Source organism: Otolemur garnettii, unplaced genomic scaffold (assembly GCF_000181295.1).
Source record: "Otolemur garnettii isolate 467f Iridium unplaced genomic scaffold, OtoGar3 scaffold00216, whole genome shotgun sequence".
Taxonomy (NCBI): Eukaryota; Metazoa; Chordata; class Mammalia; order Primates; family Galagidae; genus Otolemur; species Otolemur garnettii.
In genome coordinates this window covers 1909701-1921218 of record NW_003852611.1, presented here as the reverse complement: position 1 = coordinate 1921218, position 11518 = coordinate 1909701, and the positions used below count along the sequence as shown (strand labels likewise).

General features: G+C 41.9%; 1 pseudogene; it reads right to left on the bottom strand.

The window, feature by feature from the left end:
• Positions 1 to 2726: 2726 nt before the first annotated feature.
• LOC100964212 lies at positions 2727 to 3472 on the bottom strand (annotated as a pseudogene).
• Between the last annotated feature and the right edge of the window lie 8046 nt (positions 3473 to 11518).

The window sequence follows — 11518 nt, the reverse complement described above, 5'->3', positions numbered from 1 at the left end:
TTTGGGAGACTGAGGCAGCAGGATGCCCACAGCCCAAGTCTGAGGTTGCAGTGAGCTATGATGCCATTGCATTCTGCTCAGGGCATAGGATCAGACTCTGTCTCAACAGCAACAAAAAAGGCAGAGGGGAAGAAAGTTGAACTCTTTGGGGATTTTATGTTATTATTATTGTTATTATTGTTATTTGTGTGGGGATGGGGGAGGTATTTGGTTTTCTTTCTTATCCGTAGGTAGCAGCAGTTTTCTTAGGCTGGAGATGATCATTAACAGTTGAGAGGGAATCTAGCAAGCCTGGTCCAGGTGCTGATAGAAAAAGAGACTTTTTAAAGCCACAGTTCATAAGTTCACTTTTCTGGGAGTATGGTTAACTAATTGAAATATAAATTGAAAAAACACCATCTGTTGAACATAATGTCAGAGCAAGAGAATTTCTAATAACTGTAGCCATCGACTCTGGTAACCATTTTGAAGAGTCTCATATGACTTACACAGTTGTGTCTTAATCATATACAGCAGAAATGTGATAGATCGGGCATTCACAGTCTGCTCATGTTGCTTCCATTCTCTACCCCACATTGTGTAAAATTGCTTAGCTGGTTAGCTGGTTCACCTCATGGCTGTGCCTAAGCTAGAGCATTCTTCCCTGGTGTGGTTTTTCTCTTTTTGTGGAGGGTACTCAGCAGATGCAGGAACAGATAATGCTTGGGTCAAAGCAGACAGGAACTGGGATTGAATCCTATGATGGCACACTCCTGCCAAAGCAGCCTTCCCCTCTGCTTCACCAGAGGTGGTCAATGGTTGCTCATTTACTTTGTCTCCTTTACTACTTCAAAAGCACTTTGAGGGCCTGGCGCAGTGGGTCACGCCTGTAATTCTAGCACTCTGGGAGGCTAAGGTGGATGGATGGCCTGAGCTTACCGGTTTGAGACCGGCCTGAGCAAGAGAGAGACCCCCGTCTGTAAAAATAGCCGGGCATTGTGATGGGCCCCCACAGTCCCAGCTACTTAGGAGGCTGAGACAAGAAAATCGCTTAAGCCCAAGAGTTTGAGGTTGCTGTGAGCTATGACACCACGACACTACCAAGGGCAGCAAAGTGAGACTCTGTCTCAAAAACAAAAAAGCAGTTTGAGAAAATGGGACATGTCTTAGTGCATTTGCCTATCCCTAGCACCTAGTGCAGGATTTGCGACTTTAATAGGTACTCAATAAATGTTTGTTCCTTGGACTTTTTGGTTTTTTGAGATAGAGTCTCACTCTGTTGCCCATGCTGCAGTGTCCTGGCATCAGCCTACTCACAGCAACCTCCAACTCATGAGCTCAAGTGATCCTCCAGACTCAGCCTTCCAAGTACCTGGGACTATAGGCACTCACCATAAGGCCTGGTCAATTTTTCTATTTTTAGTAGAGATGGGGTTTCACTCTTGCTCAGGCCGGTCTCAAACTCCTGAGCTCAAGGGATTCACCTGCCTCAGCCTCCCAGAGTGCTAGGATTATAGGCGTGAGCCACTGCTCCCAGCCTTTGTTCCTTGTATTTTTTTGCATTTATTTATGTTTATTTTCTCTTTCCCAAGGAGGGCATTTCCACCAGGGTCTTTATTGGTCTGTTCTCTGCTGTACCTCAGCATCCAGCCCAGAGCCTGGCACACACTGGGTGTCAATAAAATATTTGCTGAAGGAATTCATAAATAAAGATCAGCCATCATTACTTTATCATCATGATCGACATGAAAGGTCACTCTTTGCCAAATGGGGTCCCCTCCAGAAGTGTTTGGAGCAGATGTCAACATTATTTCACTCTTAGATGACAAAGCCCCCATCCTGAGGCCAGGGTTGGGGAGAGCTGGGAATGTGGTGAGAGAGAGGCCCCACCCCTCAGGCTTCTTAACACCCCTAAGCCTCCACCCCAGCCAACCAGGAACCATCACGAGGCAGCTAAGGTTAAGTAGACTCTTGCTGCTTTGTTATAAATATATTATGTGCATCCAAAACATAACTTTAAAATATTGCTCTATATTACAGAAAAGATATTGAGGCTTTCTATTATTTACATTAAATAAGCAAGCACCTTTACAAAACAAAAACAAAAAAGCCCCATACTTCCTTCTGACACAACCTGGCCAGAGGGGACACTGTGTCCCCTCCAAATAAACCAAGACTCTTTGCAGGGACTCTGCCCTGTGAAAAGACATCCTTGTATTAGAATTATTAGCTCTGGCTAGAATCACATGGGCAGATGGGGAGGGGGTTAGCAGAAAAGTGTGTTCCAGAACTGGGCAGGAGATTCTGGCCTCCCAGATCCTGGGGCTTTGCCATCCTTGGGTGGATAGGCTGGGTTGGAGGTGGTGGCCAGAGCCATCTACACACCCAGGCCTCCAGGATCAGTTTGCAGGGCCATGGCTGGAAAATGCTCCAGGGACACTTAGTGTGCCTGGGGGCTTCCTAGACCACTGGGGACAGATAGGGTGAAACAGACAGAGGCAACTCAGTGGCCCCAATGCCAGCCATAGCAGCTCAGGTGGCTGGGGAGGGGGCAAGGAAAGAAAACGGAAAAAAGTTTTGTGGCTCAAGTATTCTGTGTCAGGAGGGGTGGGCTGGGGTTGCCTGGGCCCAGCCCAGGAGGTGTCCTCTCCACCTGGACAGGCCAATTCAAAGAGGCTGGAATTTTGCAGATGGCTTCAGTTTGGGAGCTAGGGAAGGCTGGCAACCAGGTGGTGAGCTGGAGGAAGTTACTTGATCTTCTGGGCCAATTTTATGTCATCTGCCTGTGGCTTCTCTCCCATGAGGCCCTGGATGATGTCCTCCAGGCATGTCCAGAAGCCGAGCTTCTGCAGAGGGTAGTTGACCCCGACTGTGGTGATACAGAAGTAAGTCTTATGGGAGGACACATGGTAGATGCAGTGGCGTTTAGGAGGCAGGATGACATGCCAGTTCTGCAGGAGGGTGACCCAGCATGGCAGCCAGAAGTATGTGTGCAGTGGCTTATGGATCTGGTTGGTAAAGGTGCCAAAGATGATCAGGCAGAAGACAAAGCACTCCCAGGGATACATTGCTCCAGGGTTTCATGGCTCTGGGTGCAAAACTTGTAAGCCATGTATAGTAGTGACAGCAGTGTCACCAGACAGTTGTCCCCATTGGTCTCCATGAAGTCGTGCCACCTAATAGCTGTGGGGTCGATGTGGTGCTCCTGGAATGGTCGAAGCCTTCCCCCTTATAGGCAACTCCATGGAGCCCCATGCATTGGTACCCAGTGCACCAGGCCAGACAAGAAGTTGGAAATGGGAGCCCCTACAAAAACGCCCAGTATGACAAGGGGCGTAAGCTCCCAGCCGGGTAGCAGCAGGAGGTGGACCCATTTGTGGGCAGTGAGGTTGAAGCACAGGACTACACAGCACCACTCCTGGAAGCTGCATGCCTCAGCACTGGCAATGTGCCACCTTGTCCTCGTCAAGCTCTGACTGCTAGCCCAGCCCATCCTTGGTGCCTGCTGTGGCCACTCTCCTGGCCAGTCCGGTGCACTCTGCTGGCAGTGGCAGAATCGCAGAGAGATCACACCACCCTGTTCCTTGGATTTTTGACGGTATCATCCTGAAGCTTGCACAATGAGAATCTTCTTGGACTTTATAAATCTGGTTGAGTGTCTCTGATTCAGGGCTATTATCTGTAGGACATAGCTAAATAAAATGCCTAAGTATACAATCTTGTGTATAAATCTGTGTAAATGTGAAGTTTCACTTGGGCAACTTTGTTCTCATTTGTTGACCCCTGAGAGCCTTGAAGGACACATGGCTAGACTCACATTCTCTGCATCAGCAGCCACTGAGATCGACTTTATGCTAGACTCTAGCAATGTAAGATAGAAACAGAGTTTCTGCCTTCTAAGATCTGGGCTGCAAGATTTGTCCATGAAATCGTGAGGAACGATACAACTTACCCAACTTACCACAGATTGTAGGTGCTCGGTGAAAAGGATGAACAGAGAAAAACTCAGATAACAGTAAAAACTTCAGCCAAGATGTTCTGCTAAAGGGTATAAGCAATGTGGCTATTTGAAACTCCTCCCGAAAATTGAAAATTTTCACTTTTATTGAAATGTTTGTTCTTGTAGAAACGTAGCAAAGCTGTACTAGGTGCTGAATGTTCACCTCTCTTAAACATATTCAGTGCAAAAATTAGCCCCAAAGAGACTAAAAACCTAATGGTTGATTTTTAAAAAGAAACTCTTTGCTGAATCAGTTACTTTTTCATGTGCTAATAATAGGTGAAAGAACATACCATGAATAGTTTCATAAAGTGATTGTGATTTTAGTTTTCATAGTTAATTTTAGCCTAAGCTGACTAAAAAGAAGTGAAAAGCTTCAAGATCAAAACCATGGGTTTGATGAAAAGCAATTGTTTGATTATTTATACAAACTACTTACATAAGAATGATGATTCTGAAAGCAAATGGAACTGTATTTTCAAGATAACAGTTATTCTCATTTTATTTTCTTTCAAAAATTCCAAAGTGCAATGTAGAAATTGGCAAACAGAAGACAGAAAGAGTAATGCCACTTAGGGATTCAAAAATAAAAATTGGGATCAAGGGCATCAAAATGATAATAAAATCAGATAAGCTCCATCAACTTTAAGTGAATACATACTCTACGAAAGGAAAATAATGACCTAGTGATTTTCATTGCTACTCTTAAATTATACTTGGTGGTGATTAATGTCCAATGCATTTGCTATTGTAAGGAATTGACTTTATGCCCTCCTGGCACCCCCACACTTTCCCCACCATTCTTACCCCAGGGTCTTATCCAAGACACATTGATTTCTCTATCAGTGATTTCTTCGGAATAATTAACTCACTCTTCAGTCCTAGATGATTTACTACATCACCAGCTGTTATGGCCAATTTCTATAGTTTATGGCCCATTTCAGAAAGTCTTGTAAATCAGCCCTTACTTCCTTTTAATTATGTTTCTGTGCAGAATACATGTGCCAGCATTGCTTTGGATTTATACATGAGGCCAAGGACCAGACAACCTTAACACGGGAGAATTGTTTTAAATCCTATTAAGGTCTTTTCTGTATTAAAATGGCTAAGTTTTAAAAAAATAAATAAAGTGGCTGAGGTTAGAAATAGCAAGTCTGACAATCAGCTGTGTTCCTTTTCATTTAAGGACTAGCACAAGACTCATTTATTCTAAGAAGACCTCTCTGATCAGTCCCTCCTCCAAACACACCTACAACTCTCCCCTCACTCACAGTCCCCAATATCCATGAATATTGTTCTACTTTTATTTGTATTTCTTGGCATTTAAGTAGAAGTCTAACTTTAATGATCTGTTTTATATCCTTGTATTCTACATTTTAGCTCAGTGGTTAATAGCGCAAGGTCTGGAGTCAGACTGTCAGACTTTGGTGCTAGATCTGCCATGTGTTAATGATGTGATCGGGGCAATTTACTTAGCCTATTCATGTCTACTTTGCTTATCTGCAAAGTGGAAATAATAATAATAGCACCCTCCTCACAGGATTGTAAGGAACAGACAAGTTAGAATATTACAAAGTGTTAAGCATATACTTGGTCCATAGTGTCATAACAATGTTAGCAAATGTATTATACTATTATGCTTTTGGATGTTTCTCATTTCTAAATTTTGTTTTTGTGAGACAGAGTATCACTTTACCACCTGGGTAGAGTACTGTGGCATCATAGCTCATATCAACCTCAAACTCTTTTATTTTTATTTTTATTTTTTATTGAATGGTAACTATGCACTTCTGGGGTACAGTGTGGGGTTTTCACACACAATCCGAAACACTTCCATCAAACTGGTTAACATAGCCTTCACATCATTTTCTTAGTTATTATTTTAAAATGTTCACATTCTGCTCTAAGTGATCCTCTTGCTTCAGCTTCCCAAGTAGCTGGGACTACAGGTGCCCATCACAGTATCCCGTTATTTTTAGAGATGGGGTCTCACTCTTGCCTCAGACTGGTCCCAAACTCCTAAACTCAAGCCATCTACCTGCCTCAGCCTCTCATGCCCGGCCTGAGAAATCTTTCTTAAAAAAGACTAATTTCAGAATTCAGAGAGGCTTAAAAATTGAGTCCTGAGAAGCGATGATGGCAGTTGAAGGAAAAAAATATACTTTGACAGAGGTAGACGTGTCAGTTGTCCTCTGATGTATGGGAAGAATTAGCTTTAACTTATGTTGCCCCAGTGTACAGAGCTAAGACCAATAGATGCAAATTACAGGATGGAAAATTTGAGTACAATGTAAAGAAACACTTCCTAACCACCTAGGTTGCCCAATAGTGGAAGGAATTGCTTTCTCATGTAGTTTGGTTGGGTTCAAAGACTGCCAGCTGTCATTCACACTGAATAAATGCAAAATGTCACTTTTGTGGTAGGGAGCTTTGAGTTGCTTTCCAGGGCCAACACTCAGCTAAGATCAACTGCAGAGCCAATCTGGAAGAGGTAAGAGGTGAGCTCATTCTGTCTTTCATTTTGTGTTAAATGGAGGAAATAAGAAGGGCAGAGGTCTTTAGTGCCATAATACTTGTCCAAGTGGCAAGCTATGAGAACTCAAAGGAGAAAGACTGTGATATTTATCCTGGACCTAGATCATTCAAAGTTCTGGATCTTAAAAATCCCTTAAGGCAGTAGTCACCTAATTCAGATTTCACAAATTAATATAATCCACTCCACCCCACCAAATAATTGTACTGACATAGGGCTGACATAATTTTATCTAGCCAAGTAAGGACATTAAAAACTCAAAACTCAGCTGAGCGTGGTAGCTCAGAGAACCACCTGAGCCCAACAGTTTCAGGTTGCTGTGAGCTATGACACCGCAGCACTCTACTGAGGACAACAAAGTGAGACTGTCTCAAAACAAACAAAAAAAAGAGAGAAAGAAAAACCAGAACTCACATACCATTGGCTTGCGTTACCATTTTACAAAAGAATCAATACTACAAAAGAAAGAAATAGAATATAATTTCACAAAAACCTGAATATGTTTAGGATTATGAAAAGCACTCATGGTCCACATTCTTCTCATTTCATCTTAATCAAATGAAATTTTCAGCATGATTTACAAACAGGTGCTTGGGAAACATTTTGCCTTTACCGATATTATCTGACTGTTCCATGTGAGATTACTAACTTCTATCTCTTTTGGGCTCATCCTAACCCTCCTATTATAAGGTTGGTATTTTAGCAATAACTCCCCAAAGTAACATTGTATTCCACAGATTCCACAGAACACAAAGTGTAAGAAATACCTCCACTGGTACATAGGTCTCAACTTGATTTAGTCTTTGCTGGGGTTTGACATCGTTTGTAGGAATCTTATGAACACTTAACATTTATCAGTAAGCCTATGCTGTGATGTTTTCCAACAGCTCTTAAAGACCCAGAGAATAATGGGTCTTTACTCTCTAATGGTGTAACATTCCTATTTAAAAATGCTGAAACAGAGCTGGGTGTGGTGGCTCATGCCTGTAATCCTAGCACACTGGGAGGCTGAGCCTGGTGGATTGCTTGAGCTCAGGAGTTCAAAACCAGCCTGAGCAAAAGTGAGACCCCTTCTCTAAAACTAGGAGGGCACTTGCAGGTGCCTATAGTCCCAGCTACTTGGGAGGTTGAGGCAAGAGGATTGCTTGAGCCCAAGAGTCTGAGGTTGCTGTGAGCTATGACAACAGGTCAACAGAGTGAGGCTCTGTCTAAAAATAATAATAATAATGAATAAATAAATAAATAAAATGCTGAAAGATTAAGATTTTATAGATACTATTAAAATAATTTAACCCATAAAGAAGAGGGACTTAAGGTCCTTGATATCTCCTAAAAGCCCTTTCAACCTGCCTAGCACAATGGATGAGGTTCAATATCATTTTTCTCCTATGGATAATGTATTGAAGAAGGTCCTAGGTAAAATATTCTAAATATCTACCCTGACAAGAGAAAGATTCATGTCATTTTTTAACCTCTAATTACATTTCAGGAACATTAGTATACAGTTGCTTGCTACCAAGGTGTAATTTGTCTACATGTAAATCACTTTTTTGAAGCAATCTGCTAATGGAATCACAGAGCATTTTCTAGACAGGAAAAAAAAGTAATCTTTTGACTACACAGCATAGACAGTAGATTACCAATTGAATTAATGATTTCTATACTATATTGTTTTACTTTCCAATGTTCGAGTTGTTATTTAAAAACTACATTATTCAGAAGCTCTTATGATGCATTGATAGCCCAGTTTTGAGTATAAGCAATGTAGGGTATTATGCCCTGAGGAAAATTCCATGCATTAGTAGGCTTCCTAATGGGCATTTTTTCCCAAAGTTTTATCCACATGTTGCGAATTCCTAGAAGTCAACAAATATCTCCAGAACATTACAAAGCTGGGCTAATCCTGCTGAGATCATTGCTTGGGGGTACTGAGAACATCCTCAGAACATCCACCAATCCAATTCTGATTAATGAACAAGTTCCATTTATGATCTATAATTTGAGACTCCTCCAGGAATATTCCCCCTCCATGTATCACTTCTCTCCTTTTCTGCCACTACCACCACCACCACCACCACCACCACCTTATTCAAGTCTGTCACTTGCGCTATTGCAAAGGCCACTTATCTGGTCTCTCCAATTCCATTCTTGTCCCCACAAAGTCTCCACTTACAGTGATCTTAAAACTTAAGTCAAGCCAGGTGTTGTGGTAGGCATCTGCAGTCCCAGCTACTCAGGAGGCTGAATAAAGAGGATCCCTTGAGCCCAAGATTTTGAGTCATTAGACTTATGACAGAGTAAGACTCTCGTCTCAAAAAAAAAAAAAAAATTAAGTCAGATTCTATTACTCACTTACGTAAAATTCTTCTTGAATGTCTTCCCATTACACATAAATAAAATACAAACGCCCAACTACTGCCAGCTAGATCTTGCCTTATTTGGCCCCCTGCCTACCTTTATATTCATGCATTCTTCAATCATTCAATGAATAGTTCAGTGAGGCTGGGTGAGGTGGTTCACACCTGTAATCCTAGCACTCTGGGAGGCTGAGGCCAGTGGATTGCCTGAACTCACAGGTTCGAGATCAGTCTGAGGCAGAGCGAGATTCCATCTCTAAAAATATCTGGGCATTGTGGTGGGCGCCTATAGTCCCCACTACTCAGGAGGCTGAGGCAAGATAATCACTTGAGCCCAAGGGTTTGAGATTGTTGTGAGCTATGATGCCACAGCATTCTATCCAGGGTGACAAAGTGAGACTCTGTCTCTAAATAAATTAATTAATTTAATTAAATAAATGGTTAAGTGCTAAGCATGTGCAAGGTGAACGAAACAACTAAAAATCGCTGCCCTGATGGATTTGATAATCTTGTTGGCAATGAACAGGACACAAAGGTAAAATATATAGTAGGCTGTAGGTCAGATAGAGTAAGTGCTATAGAGAAAAATATGGAAGGAAAGAGGAATAGGGGAGGCAATTAGAATCAATCAAGGTTTTGACAGGGAAGAGATGAAACACTCATATAGGATAATTTGGGGAATATTTTCTAAAGGGACTATTTACAAGCTGTAGGCAGGATACAGGTAAACCATAAAGGATACTATACAGCAGGATTCAGTTACCTTCTCTAGGACATAGAGGGTCAAGAAGAGGGAGAGTTTGAGGATTATATGGAGAAGCCTTCTAACAATGTGGCCTTAGACCAAAGGACTCAGCCAGCCCTACATGACCCTGCAGGGAGAGAGTTGGATGAATAAATACTCTCTTTCTTCCCTCCCTCAGATCTCTCCCTGGTCTTTTTTTTTTTTTTTTTTTGAGACAGAGTCTCACTATGTGGTCCTTGATAGAGTGCTGTGGAGTCATAGCGCATAGAAACTTCAAACTCTTGGGCTTAAGCAATTCTCTTGCCTCAGCCTCCCAAGTAGCTGGGACTACAGGCACCTGCAACAACGCCCAGCTATTTCTTTTGTTGTTGTTGTTGCAGTGTCATTGTTGTTTAGCAGGCCTGGGCTGGGTTCGAACCTGCCAGCCCCGGTGTATGTGGCCAATGCCCTAACCACTGAGCTACAGGAGCCAAGCCTCCCTGGTCTTTCTTGCTGATGAAACGTAACAGGAAGCCAGAGGGGCTAGGGATCCTATTTACATAGCCCAACTGATTGGTACTGGAGAGGAGAACAGAGAACAGGATAAAGAAGAGTGGAAAATCTGGAGGGCAAAAGAAGGTATCAGTATAAGGTTGTGATTTTAAGTGGAGTGGTCAGGGAAGGCCTCACTGAAAGCTTTCATCTCACATCAGTGTACCTCTCATTCTTTTGTCTAGCCACACTGGCTTCCCTTTATATATCAGACTTTGCTATGTTTCCTCCTGTCTGGGCTCAGGGCCTTTGCATATGCTCATACCCCTATCTGAAATGCTTCTTTCTTCCCTTCCTCCTTAATCAATTTATTTAACCAAGTTATAGAGTTAATTGCTTAAGTAACTCCTATTCCATAGATGGAAGCTCTGGTGTCCTTTCTTCAGGGAAGCCTGATGACTGTTCAGATGTTCCTGTTCTGTGCCCTCTCTTCTATACTTCTCTTGCATAATATTAATATTTACCACAGCTTGTCATTCTATACTTATTTGACTAATGAGTATTTGTGCTGCTCAGTCGACCTTATGGTACAAAAGGACAGGGATTATGTCTGCGTTCCCCTTCATTATATTCACAGTGTCTGGAACGCAGTATGTAGTGAATAAATATTTAATGATCAAGTGATTGAAGATTAGTAAATAGGAAAAAGTCACACCGAGAGGTCCCTTATCCTGAACTTCTCATTACTTCTTATCTGTTGTCTTTCTCCTGACTGTGTATCCTTTGGTTATCAGAGTTCTAAATCCTCCGTGAAAACTCTTTGGACTTGTCTAGTCTACCCTAATCTCTTCTTTTTCTGGACTCTAGTTGAGGTTATGCTGAGAATCTCATACTTCAGTACCAAGAACTAATGGCGTAAGATCTGTATACATCACAATAAAAATAGGAAAAAAATATATGTATGCAACGGTACACATACTGCAAAAACACAATTTAAAAAAAGATGCATAGTAACACACTAGAATTCTTGGTGATGGGGATAGAGGATGGAAATTGGGCTAAAAATAAATAAATAAGTAAATCTGGTGTCTAGTTATGATGATATACTATGAACCAAGGAATATAATTATCTCAGTGATAGGTACCTGAGTGAAAAATACATTGAACACACACACACATACATACCAAAGGCCACTAGGACTGGGGCTGGGCTATGTATATCCTCACTGGAAATTCTAATACCACCTTCTCACCCCACATCTACTCTTGGTTGCCCAATACATTTTAGAGCGACATGGCTTCTTTTCTCTGCCCGTAGTAACCACTTTAGAAATTTGTAATAACATCCAGCATCCCTTTATGATCAGAACACTTAAGAAAATTGGTATAGAAGGGACATTTCTTAAACTGATAGAGGCCATCTACAGCAAACC